This window comes from Odocoileus virginianus, chromosome 27 (assembly GCF_023699985.2).
Source record: "Odocoileus virginianus isolate 20LAN1187 ecotype Illinois chromosome 27, Ovbor_1.2, whole genome shotgun sequence".
Classification (NCBI taxonomy): domain Eukaryota; kingdom Metazoa; phylum Chordata; class Mammalia; order Artiodactyla; family Cervidae; genus Odocoileus; species Odocoileus virginianus.
In genome coordinates, this window is record NC_069700.1 from 29,433,098 (window position 1) to 29,445,449 (window position 12,352).

Consider the following 12,352-nt stretch of genomic DNA (forward strand, 5'->3'; position numbering starts at 1 on the left):
TCTCTTGCTGCTATAGGCACCCAGATCCCCTCATTCTGTCCCCCTGAGTTGGAAAGGTGCTCATTAGCTTCTGCCTGCCTCCCCCAGCCCTGTTTAACTCCCACCCACCCCCTAGGCTTTTTCTACAAGTTCTATTTTTTTTCCCAACTTTTCATCATTTCTCCTATTGGCTCTGGCTCCCCTCCAAAACCTCCAAATCCTTCTTAAATGTGACAGCTAAAATAAGATGCCGGGAGAAGGCCAAGTGCAGTGGGATGATCGCACCATGTCTTGCATGTGCGGCTTCCTCCTTCCTGGGCGCTGTCCCAGTGGTGGAGGCTGGTCCCTCCCTGACGATATTATCAGACTCATGGTCCCTACAACCCTGGGTCCCCTTAGGTCTTCTCCTCACCTCCTCTGGACCGGCAGGGTTTGTGTTTAACTTCTGAAAGCCTTGCCTTGTATTTCACCTGTTGTAAGTGGATCATTTTTCTAATCTATCAAGCTTCTCCTGAGCTATAGTCTGCCTCCCTTGGATTGAGTGTTTTCCTTCTAATGCTCCAGTAAAAGCCAGGTTCTAGTTCTGGTCTTGCTTTTATTCATTCTTTTTACTCACTCATCGATTTAGTCAATAGCTACTTTCCCCCTTGGTGTCAGCCACTCTGCTAGCTTAGGGATAATGCCATGGTACTAAAGCAGTTCCTGGCCTCCCTGGAGATCACAGTCTCAGCGAGGACCACGGAAATGCAACCAGGGCTGCCCTGGTGGATACAGAAGCACGTAAGAGGGGAGCTGATATGGTGGGAGGAGCTATTATAGCATACAGCAGCTATATTGAGGTAATGCCAAGTATGCCGTGGTTAAAAAATAAGAAAACCCTTCAAAATCTCAGCATCTTTTTTTAAAATTAATTTTTATTGGAGTACAGTTGTTTTACAATGTTGGGTTAGTTTCGAGTGTACAGCAAAATGAATCAGCCATACATATACATATATGTCCTCAATTTGGGACTTCCTTCCCATCGGGGCCGCCACAGAGCTTTATGAGAGTAGAGTTCCCTCTACTATATAGTATGTCCTCAGTAGTCACAAATCTCAGTATCTTAATGCAATAAAGATTTTTCTCACACACACATTCCATCGTAGGTTGTGTGATCCTCCGGACGGGAATCAAGGCTGTTTCTGTCTTGTGGCATCGTGTTCCGTACGCCCCAGCCTCCAGGTGACTGCAGCAGAGAAACAAGAACGCAGACCGTCACACCTGCGTTCAAACGCCTTGCATTGGAAGAGACGCGGGAGGCTCTTGCCCACACGCCATTGGCTGGTTCTGGTCACGTGGGCCCCGCTTGGGCGCAGGGGAGGCTGGGAGATGCAGCCTCGCCCGGGGCTCAGAGAAGGAGACAGGCTAGTGAGCGCATGGGCTTGACTCTCCTGCAAGGAGTTACGTGGCCAGAGCGCAGAACGAGAAGCTCGGTGAGTCCTCCATCACCACAGTCAACCCTTTCTCCTCCACCATCTGCCTTCAAGGCAGTTCTTGGTCGTAAAGAAGCGGGCCAGAGCTAGAAGCCTGCTATATCCGGTCCAGGGAAAGTCCCACGATATAGGTCCCAGCCTTGCGGCGGTCAGCGGAGGCCTGGGTCCAACCCCCAACCAGCCCTGGGGTTTTGGCGGCCTCGCAGCAGGTGCAGGGTGGTCTGGCGATCCCGTTGTGTTGGTCTTGGGCCTGTTAGGCTCAGTCCTTGCCCCGGTTTTTCATCTGCCTTCTCCAGACTCCTTGTCAGCGGGGTTTCATGTCCCAGGCTGGGAGCACAAGGTCAGGAAAGACGCCGCGGGGTCTGGGCCCCTCTCTCCCTGCCCGGGGGTCATCCCAGCTGTCCTCCTGGTGGCACCAGCTTCCAGGCTCTGCCAACACACACCCTCCCCTTTCTCCCGCCACTCATCCCTCCCCTCCACCCCCCAGCCTCAGAGCTGACCATGGCTTCTGGATGCTGCTAATTTCTAAGCTGGGCTTCCCAGGTGGCTCGGTGGTAAACGATACATCTGCCAATGCAGGAGAAATAAGAGATATGGGTTTGACCCCTGGATTGGGAAGATCCCCGGAGGAGGGCATGGTAACCCACTCCAGTACTCTTGTCTGAAGAATCCCGGTGGACAAAGGAGCCTGGCGGGCTACAGTACTTGGGGTGGGGTGGCAAAAGAGTAGGCCATGACTAAGCAACTAAACAACCACAACAATTTCTAAGTTGCTTTCCTGCCCTTTTTGACTCTTGACTCCTTCAGTGTCTATGTGACCAGGCCCCAGCATTACATTCCCTCCACTGTGGACTTGAATTGATTTCTGATTTCCTGTTTAGATCCTGCCTGATATGCCCACTACTTGGCAGAACCCTGGTTAGGGTGGTAGGAGGGGGTGGGCAGGAGTGGGTGGAAAGTGAGGTATTAACAGCAGGAAAAATAGAAGTCGGGGATGAATGATGGGCCTGTCCCCTCTTTGTCACCTCCAATGCAGACCTTCCCCACCCCACCCTTCCAGACTGGTCCTTGGCAATAGAAGGTGGGGGAAGGGGGTAAACCTGCATTAAAACAAGATCTGGCTGACACTCTCCTGGGCTGGTGCTCAAGCAAAAGAATAAATAGGCAGAGCTGAACCTTCCGAATTAGAACAGAATTTTCCAGGCACAGCCCCCCCCCCCCACCAAAGCCCTGTGCTGGGAAAGCTTGTGGGGGAGACGTTTGGGTGCAGGCAGGGCCTTGCCGCATGGCATAAATCACCCCAAGAAGGCAACCAGCTTCTCAGCCAATGGGCTGGACTAACTCTGCCATCCATCCTGGCCCTGCTCACGGCGGCCCTGGGCCGGCAGGCAGCAGACAGCCCAAGTTCTCTGTATGCAGAAGAACAGCTCTGAGGCGGGGAAATAAATAAAATCAGAAACCATAAATAAACCCACTGGCCTCACCGGAGGTGAACAAGCAGCCCCCTGGGGAGCTGGGCGCTGGTTCCAAGGAGGTGATTAAATTCCAAGCCAACCCAGCACCGCCCCCCCGGAAAGGCAGGGCAAGGACTTGGGGGCTGTGGGAGAGGATAAGAACACACAGTACTGCTAAAAAAAAACCGAGGGATTTTAGAGTGAGAATTAGAACTTTAAAATTGTAGGGGGCCTTCCTGGTGGTTCTCAGCCCCTGCCGCACAGTGGGATCACCTGGAGGGCATTTGTAGAGAAAAGAGAGAGCAAAGCCAGGCTCCTCCCCTCTCTCTCTCTGCTGAAGACTGCTGACTCTGGCTGGATGGGGCCTGAGCTGCTCAGAGGAAGAGCTCCTGTTAAGGCCTCCAGTCCATTAGCTTCAGGCTCCACTGAGAAAGAACTCGGGGTCTCTGAGAGCGGGGCCAAGGGTTCCTCCGCTCCAGTCAAATCATACAGCTCTTTTCTCCATGCATGGAAAAAAAAAGTTAATGTAGAGAATGTTCTGTATTTAAAAGTTGCCCCCTCCCCATAAACATTTCCTCTCCTTCTGGTACCTGCTGCTGCTTGCCTGCCAGTAGCCAGTGAGAGACCAGTATGAACAGGAACTCTCAGAAGCCACGATCAATTTACTTTGATGATATTTTTTTTGGAGGGGGGAGGGGCAGTAAGCCATTGTGCTTAAGCTTATGTTTCTGTATTGTTTCTAGCAGAAATTTAATTAAAGGTAGCTTTTCTATGCAATGTACGCTCTGGATAACAAAATCCAGGGTAGCAGTTCCCTCAAATCTTCTTTAGAAGAAAGTGGGTTAGGTGTGAATAAATATGACTCCACCTTTTGACCATCCTCCAGGTATCCATAACTTAGGTGGTACAGCCCTCCTAGAGGTCAAGACACATCCCAGAATTAGTCCAGCAGGGGCTGAATGTCAGCCTCATTGCTAATTAAACAAGTGACCTTGAATAAGGTAACTAACATCCCTGTGCCTTAGTTTTCCCACATGGGGGCTAATAAAAAGTACCCACTTCATGTGGTGGTTCTGAGGACTAAATAAGTCTGTGTATTTAAAAGTCTTTTAGCAGCACCTGGCGCTTAGTAATGCTATTAGCTAGATACATTTTCGGACTCAGCGGGGGTGTGGGATAGCAGAGTTAGTATCTTTAGAGAGGATGCCTTAGTCAAAGGATTGGTCCTTTATGCGTTCTTTCCTTTTTTTTTTTTTTTTTTTTACTTTTTTGAGGACAGTTTTAGGTTCACTGCAAAACTGAAGGAAAGGTTCAGAGATTTATCATGTACTCCCACGTGTGCAGAGCCTCCCCATTATCAAGATCACCCACCAGAGAGGTGCCTTTGTTGCAGCCGATGAACTTATACTGACACATCGTTATCACCTAAAGTCCACAGTTAGCCTTGGGGTTCACTCTTTGTGTGGCACATTCTATGGGTTTGGACAAATGTTTGATATAATGGCACGTATCCATCATTACAGTAGCATACAGAACATTTTCGCTGCCCTAAAAATCCTCTGTGCTCCACCTATTCATCCCTTCCTCCCCTCAAGCCCCTGGAAACCACTGATCTTTTTATTATCTCCATAGTTTTGCCTTTTCCAGAATGTCATAAAGTTGGAAACATACAGTAGGTACCTTTTTCAGATTGCCTTCTTTCACTTAATAATATGCATCTAAGTTTCCTCCACATCTTTTCATGGCTTGATAGCTCATATCTTTTTAGCACTGAATAGTATTTCATTGTCTAGATGTACCAGTTTACTTATCCATTCACCTACTGAAGGGCATCTTGGTTGCTACTGAGGGACATCAATTCCGAATAAAGCCTCTATAAACATTCATGTGCAGACTTTTATGTGGACATAAGTTTTCAGTTCCTATGAGTAAACACCAAGGAGCATGATTACTGGATTGTATGATTGGAGTATGTTTAGTTTTGTAAGAAACTACCAACCAGCTTTTCAAAGAGACTGTACCATTTTGCATCCCCGCCAGCAATGAATGAGAGTTTCTGTCTCTCCACATCCTTGCCTGAATTTGGTATTGTCAGTGTTCCAGATTTTGACCATCCGAATGGTGTGCAGTAGTAGTTTCTTGTTTTAATTTGCATTTTCCTGATGGTATGAGGTGTAACATATTTATTTTTTATTAAAGTATAGTTGACTTACAATGTGCCCATCTCTGCCATGTAGCAAAGTGACTCAGTAATATATGTATATATGTTCTTTTTTAATATTCTTTTTCATTATGGGTTATCACGGGCTGTTGAATATCTTATGCTGTGAATTAGGACCATGTTGTTTGTCCATTCTAAATATAACATTTTGCATCTTCCAACCCCAGACTCCCAATCCATCCATCTCCTCTCCAACCGTGGCAACCACCAGCCAGTCTGTTCTCTGTTTCTGTGAGTCTATTTCTGTATTATAGATAGGTTCACTTGTGCTGTATTTTAGATTCCACATATAAGTGACATATGGTATTTGTCTTTCTGACTGACTTCACTGGATATGATCATCTCTAACTGCATCCTTGTTGCTGCAAATGGCATTATTTTGCCCTTTTAATGGCTGAGTAATATTCCATTGCATATATGTACCACCTCTTCCTTATTCCTTCATTTTTTAATGGAAATTTAGGTTGTTTCCATCTCTTGGCTGTTGTGAATAGTCTTGCCCTGAACTTAGGGGTGTGTGTATCTTTTTGAATTAGAGTTTTGTCTGAGTATGTTCCCAGGAAGGGGATTACTGAATCATATGGTAATTCTATTTTTAGTCTTCTGAGGAACCTCCATGCTGTTTTCCATAGTGGCTGCCCCAACTTACATTCCCATCAACAGTGTAGGAGGATGAGGTGGAACATATTTTTATATACATATTTGCCATCTGAATATCTTTTTTGATGAGGCATCTGTTAAGGTCTTTGGCCCAATTTTTAGTTGGGTTCTTTGCTTATTTTTGAGTGTTTAGAGTTCTTTGTGCATTTCAGAAACAGTTTTATTTTTTATCAGATGTCTTTTATAATTATTTTCTCCCAGTCTATGACTTGTACTTTCATTCTCTTGACATAATTTTTTAATCACATAGTAACACACAAATCATTCTCCTTTTCAAACTCCAAACAATGTAGCAGTATATAGAGTGAAAAAGTAACAGTGCCTCTTGGGACCCACCCCTCCTCCATGCCACTTCTTCCCAGAGAGAGACCCACTGCTCTCCAAGCAGCTTGAGTACTGCTAAGATTTTTCTGGAAATCCACAGGTAATTAAGACACAGATCCTGCCCTCTAGGGACTAACAGTCCAGGAAGAGGTCAAACAGACAAGAAAAGAAAACAGTAGAGAGTGGGAACTGGACAAAGGCATCTAAGAGGAACACACAGATGTAGTGTTTCCAGCATTACCTGTGAGGAAGGTACCAGGTAAGGAGCTCGACCAGTGATTCTCCAAGTGTGGGCCTCCAGCCAGCAGCATCAGCATCACGTGGAAGCTTGTTAGAAAGGAGAGTCTGAGACCCACCCAGACCTTCCCTAGACAAATATCAATATGATAGCGCTTATGTGTGGAATTTTAAAAAATGGTACAAATGAACTTATCTACAAAACAGAAATAGAGTCACAGATGTAGAAAACAAATTTATGTTTCAGTTCAGTTCAGTTGCTCAGTCATGTCCAACTCTTTGCCACCCCATGAACTGCAGCATTCCAGGCCTCCCTGTCCATCACCAACTCCCAGAGCCTACCTAAACTCATGTTCATTGAGTCGATGATGCGATCCAACTATCTCATCCTCTGCCGTCCCCTTCTCCTGCCTTCAATCTTTCCCAGCATTAGGGTCTTTTCAAATGAGTCAACTCTTCACATCAGGTGGCCAAAGTATTGGAGTTTCAGCTTCAACATCAGTCCTTCCAATGAACACCCAGGACTTATGTCTTTTAGGATGGACTGGTTGGATCGCCTTGCAGTCCACGGGGCTCTCAAGAGTCTTCTCCAATACCACAGTTCAAAAGCATCAATTCTTTGGTGCTCAGCTTTCTTTATAGTCCAACTCTCACATCCATACATGACTACTGGAAAAACCATAGCCTTGACTAGATGGACCTTTGTTGGCAAAGTAATGTCTCTGCTTTTTAATATGCTGTCTAGGTTGGTCATAACTTTCCTTCCAAGGAGTAAGCATCTTTTAATTTCATGGCTGTGTTTACCAGTGGCAAAGTGGCGGGGGGAGGGGGTGATAAATTGGGAGATTGGGATTGATATACACACTACTATATATAAAATAAATGACTAATAAGGACCTACTGTATAGCACAGGTTCAGTTCAGTCGCTCAGTCGTGTCTGACTCTTTGCTACGCCATAAATCGCAGCATGCTAGGCCTCCCTGTCCGTTACCAACTCCGGAGTCTACCCAAACCCATGTCCATCGAGTCGGTGATGCCATCCAACCATCTCATCCTCTGTCGTCCCCTTCTCCTCCTGCCCCCAATCCTTCCCAGCATTAGGGTCTTTTCCAATGAGTCAGCTGTTCGAATGAGATGGCCAAAGAATTGGAGTTTCAGCTTCAACATCAGCCCTTCCAGTGAACACCCAGGACTGATCTCCTTTAGGAACTCTACTCAATACTCTGTATTGGAGAAGAATCTGAAAAAGTGTGGATGTATGTTTATGTTTAACTGATTCACTTTGCTGTAGACCGGAAGCTAAACACACCATTGCAGATCGAGTATACGCCAGTAAAAACTGAAGAAAGCTCCGGGGTGGGGCCAGCCGTCTTGAGTTTCCCAGCCCTCCAGGGGACTCTGATGTACCTGAAGGTTGAGAGTCACTGCCCTAGACAATCTAACCTGAGCTCTTCTCTGAGACTCCCTCTTCTCCCTCCTGTAAACCCAGAGGGGCTGCAGACAAAATGGGCACAGCCCAGGAAGATGCTGCTGTGGCCTTGAGCTCACCACAGGGTCAGTGAGTGGTGGGGGGCGGGCAGGGGTGGAGAGGAACTGCTTTGGCCTTTAGCCGTTTGCCCCCCACCCTTTCCCTTGTGAACTGTCACTACACACCACATAACGGAGCCCTCCAGAGCAGTTGGCAAAGTGCACACACCATTCCTAGTGAATGAGCCCATGGCCTGTGTGAGGCAGGAGGGGGTGGGACAGATTAGCCCTGGTAATGGAGTTAAAGTCAGGTTCATTTGTTTGCAGGACGTCAAGAGTCCCTACACGCAGAGCAGGGAAAGTGGCAGCCTGTTTCCTTGGTTGTGACTCGTGTATGTGGCCCGGGCTCCATGCCTGCGTATGTATGTTTTCCTATAGACATTCTCAGGAGAGAAAGAGGAACACAGATGCCTTGTCCGAGAGCCTGAGGCCCTGACTGGGCAGAGTCAGGGCTGGGACCCTCCCAGGACCTAGTTCTGGCTCAACCCCCAGCCTCACATGGGGCAGGGAGCGCTGTGAGTTTCTCAGTATGACCTAATGATTTCTTCTTTCAAGATTCATCTACTCCTGGACTCTCACGTGTTAAGATCACAAACCCTGAGCCATGACCGGAGAAGCTGAACCGAAGGTTTCCCGAATGACTCGAAGGTATATGATCATGGCAGCACATACGGGCCAAACCCACACAGAGACCGGTCAGGGTTGGGCTGGACTTGAAAGACCCTGGCCACCAGCCTCAGCCAGGCTCCAGGAGGAGGGTCTAAGGGCTTGCACCCCGCAGCTCCTTCCTGGGAGAGCCCAGGCTTCAGGTAAGGGCATGCCATCCCTCTCTGGGGAGGTTACCCCTGCCTTTGCTGAAAATCTTTGGATAAACACCTACCTGGAATAAAATCCAAACCACACGGTGCCACCCACAGGCCCACTAGGACCTCGCCCCGCCTGGGTGTCTGGTCTGTACATTGCCAGCCCATCCTAAGCCCCTCAGCTGTTCCCAGACCACCCTGTCTCTACCTTTGAACTCTGATGTATGGTGTGTAAATGTGACCTCCTTCGGGAGCCCTCCTTGAGGGTCAGGAAGACTTCCTTCCACCCTTGCGTGTCCTCACAGTGCCATTGTTCTGCCATTTCTCTCACAGGACTCCACACAGCCTTTGGTGATGACTGGCTGCGATCCTGACTCCCACGGCAGGCTGTGGGCTCCTGGCAGGAGAGGGGGTGTTTTCCTGCACATCTTTGTCTCCCCTCAGCTCACACACCAGGGCACCCCTGGGAGATGCGGAATGAACAAGGGACCAAAGAGGCTCAGCCTCCAGGAAGGCCCGTGGGGCTCGGGAGACCGTGGATTCCCCAGAGATCCAGCCCCTCCAAGAGCAGCCTTGCTCTTCCCCTAGCAGGGCCCGCTGTCATCACCAGAATGCCTTTTCTTTCTCCCGGAATACGAACGCAGGAACTGCGGGGAAGGAAGCGTGTAGAAGCCGCTTGATGACTTTCCTCATTGTCTCTGAGCCAGGCATCCCCAGCAGGGTCAGAGCCTACTCCCTGCTCCTCCCACCCGCCAGATGGCTCCCTGAGACAGGCAGGGCTAATTTTACAGCCAGAAGGAGGCTGTGAGGATGGCACACTCCTGCCTCGCGGACTTTCATACCCTGGCATCTTGATGGATCAGGCTCCTTCCCAGAGAGCAAGGCCTCGGAACCCAGAGCCAGGACCATCTTCGGGCGTGGGTGGAGGGGTGTGTTGGCTGCCGTCTGATGAGGGAGCGAGTCTCTCAGGAGGTGGCAGCACCTCCTTTCTGCCTTAAATACACCAGGCGCACTTCCTTCTTCGGGGACTGGGTTTACACCCCAAGATTCAAGTGTCCCTCTGAGGGATAATAATTCAGCCATTAGCACTGTATCTTCAGGGATAGTTCCTTTAACAGATGATGAGAACTGTCTTAATCCTCTGTGGCTGCCATAACAAAATACCATAGACTGGGTGGCATGAGCATGAGAAATTTGTTTCTCACAGTTCTGAAAGCTAGAAGTTCAAACCCAGGTGCCAGCCTGGTTGGGTTCTGGTGACAGCCCTCTTATGGGCTTACAGACAGCCTCCTTCTTGCCATGTGCTCACCAGGCTGAAAGAGAGCTCCTACCACCTCTTTTCCTGTGAAGACACTGACCCCGTCTCAAGAACTCTAACCCTTGTGACCTGATTATCTCCAAAGGCCCTACGTACAGATCCCATCCCATCAGGGCTTCAACAGATGAATTTGGTCAGAACACAAATACTTAATCCATAACATTCCAGTCCTGCTCCCCCGCCAAATGTGTGTCCTCTCATAAAAAAATGCATTCATTCCCTTCCAACAGCCCCCAAAGCCTTAACTGATTTCCAGCATCAAGTCTAAAGTCTCACCTAAATATCAGATGTGGGTGAGACTTGGGTAGGGTTCATCCTGAGGCAATGTTCCTCTCCAGCTGTGAACCTGTGAATCCACAAGTGATGTGCTTACAAGCAAAGGTTACACATTTCCATTCCAAAATGGAGAAACAGAAGAGGGAAAAAGGAGTAACAGATCCCAAGCAAGTCAAAACTTGGCAAGGGAAGCGCCACTAGATCGTCAGTCTCAAGGATGGTCCTGTTTGGTTCACTGCCCTGCCTTCCAGACCCACTGGGCCAGGAGTCCCTTTTCTGTGGCTCTGCCGAGAGGGTCATGGCCCCAAGGTTCCACAGGTTGTCCTGAACCCACAAGCCAGTCCTGGCCCCTAGGCTTCAGTCAGGGGCTAACTGGCCTGTTGAAATTTTGAGGGTGGTTCTGATGACCTCTGAATTGCCTTTGGGGTCCATCTTTCCTTTTCCTGGAGAATAGGGCATGCTCACAGTCAAACACCTCTATGATCCAGCCCCGTTGGCTCATCAAAGAAGTCCAGCAGTTTTCCTTCATTTCATCTTGTTTTTTCTGTCCCCTGTAGTTCAAATGGGCAGTGTCATTGTATACAATAAACCCTCTACATATCCAGGTTCCAACCAGCCACAAGTCAAAAGTATTAAAAAAAAAAAAAGTTCCAAAACAACAACAACAACAGCAAAAAGCATTCCAGGAAGTTCCAAAAAGCAGAAGTTTAATTTGCCACATGCAGGTAACTTTTTACATAGCATTTACATTGTATTTACAACTATTTATATAGCTTTTACATTGTATTAGATATTGCAAGTAATCTAGAGATGATTTAAAGTGTATGGGAGGATGTGCCTAGGTTATATGCAAATACAGTGTCATTTTATATGAGGAATTTGAACATCCTTGGATTTTGTTAAACGTGAGGTTTCTGGAACTTGCCCCCTCCCTGCCCCCAGTGGATACTGAGGCATGACTGTAATCCTATCTCCATTTCTAGCTTCTGCTGAGATGTCTGATTAAGTCCTGGAGTTGTACCCATGATCTTCTAATCAAATGGTTGTTCAGCCACACCCTTAATCTTCATTTCAGGTCAGGGCATCTCATTTTTCGTAATACAGATAGGCTGAAAATTTTCCCAGATTGTCCAGTCCTGGCGGCTTTTTGCTTAACTCTTCAATTCACCTCTTTTCCTTTGTGTTACACTATAGGCAGTCAGGAGGAACCAAACCACTCTTTGAGTGCCTTGCTTTGGGATCTGCATAGCAAAGTGTCCGATTTTATCCCCCGGAGGTTTATCTTCCACAAAACCCTGGAGACAAGTCAGCCAAGTTCTTGGCCACATTAAAACAGGGCTCATGGCTTTCCTCCGATTTCCATTAACATGTTCCTCCTTTCTGCCTGAGGCCTCACCAGAATCCCCCTTAACATACATATTTCTAGAATGCATCTTAAAACTCTTTAGTCTCTGTCGGTTACCCAGTTCCTAAGTCAGGTCCACATTTTTGGGTATCTGTGACAGCATCACCCCGCGTCTTGGTACCAATATGTGCTACTCAGCTTGGGCTGCCGAGACAAAGTACCTTAGACTGAGAGGTTTAGACAGTGTTTCATGGGAGGCTGGGAGTCCCCAGGTCAGGTGCCGGCTGGGCTGGCTCCTGGTGAGGCCCCTCTTCTTGGCTTGCAGGTGGCTGCCTTCTTGCTGTGTCCTCACAGGGCAGAGAGAGTGCCACATGTCTCCCCTTCTTCCTGCTGTGCTAGTGCGCTCAGCTGTATCTGACTCTGCGACCCCATGGACTGCAGCCCACCAGGCTCCTCTGTCCGTGGAATTCTCCAGGCAAGAATACTGGAGTGGGTTGCCATTTCCTACTCAAGGGGATCTTCCCAACCCAGGGATCGAACCCAGGTCTCAGTCTCCTGCATTGCAGACCGTTTCTTAACTGTGTAAACCGCCAGGGAAGTCCCCCTCTTCTTATGAGGGCACTAATCCTATCATGAGTCCATCTACCCCTGCCCCCACCAGTGACCGCATCTAAACCTAATTCTCTCCTAAAGCCTCAAACACATGAATTTTTGTGGAAAGGGGTGAGTTTGGAA

The 12,352-nt window shown here is 48.2% G+C and overlaps 1 long non-coding RNA gene across 1 annotated transcript; it reads left to right on the plus strand.

Moving 5' to 3' along the window:
- Window positions 1–1,364: 1,364 nt before the first annotated feature.
- LOC110146740 (uncharacterized) lies at window positions 1,365–11,105 on the plus strand. Its single transcript, XR_002316628.2, has 3 exons — window positions 1,365–1,451; window positions 8,431–8,523; window positions 9,012–11,105. It is a non-coding gene; the product is annotated as an uncharacterized lncRNA (long non-coding RNA).
- Window positions 11,106–12,352: the final 1,247 nt, after the last annotated feature.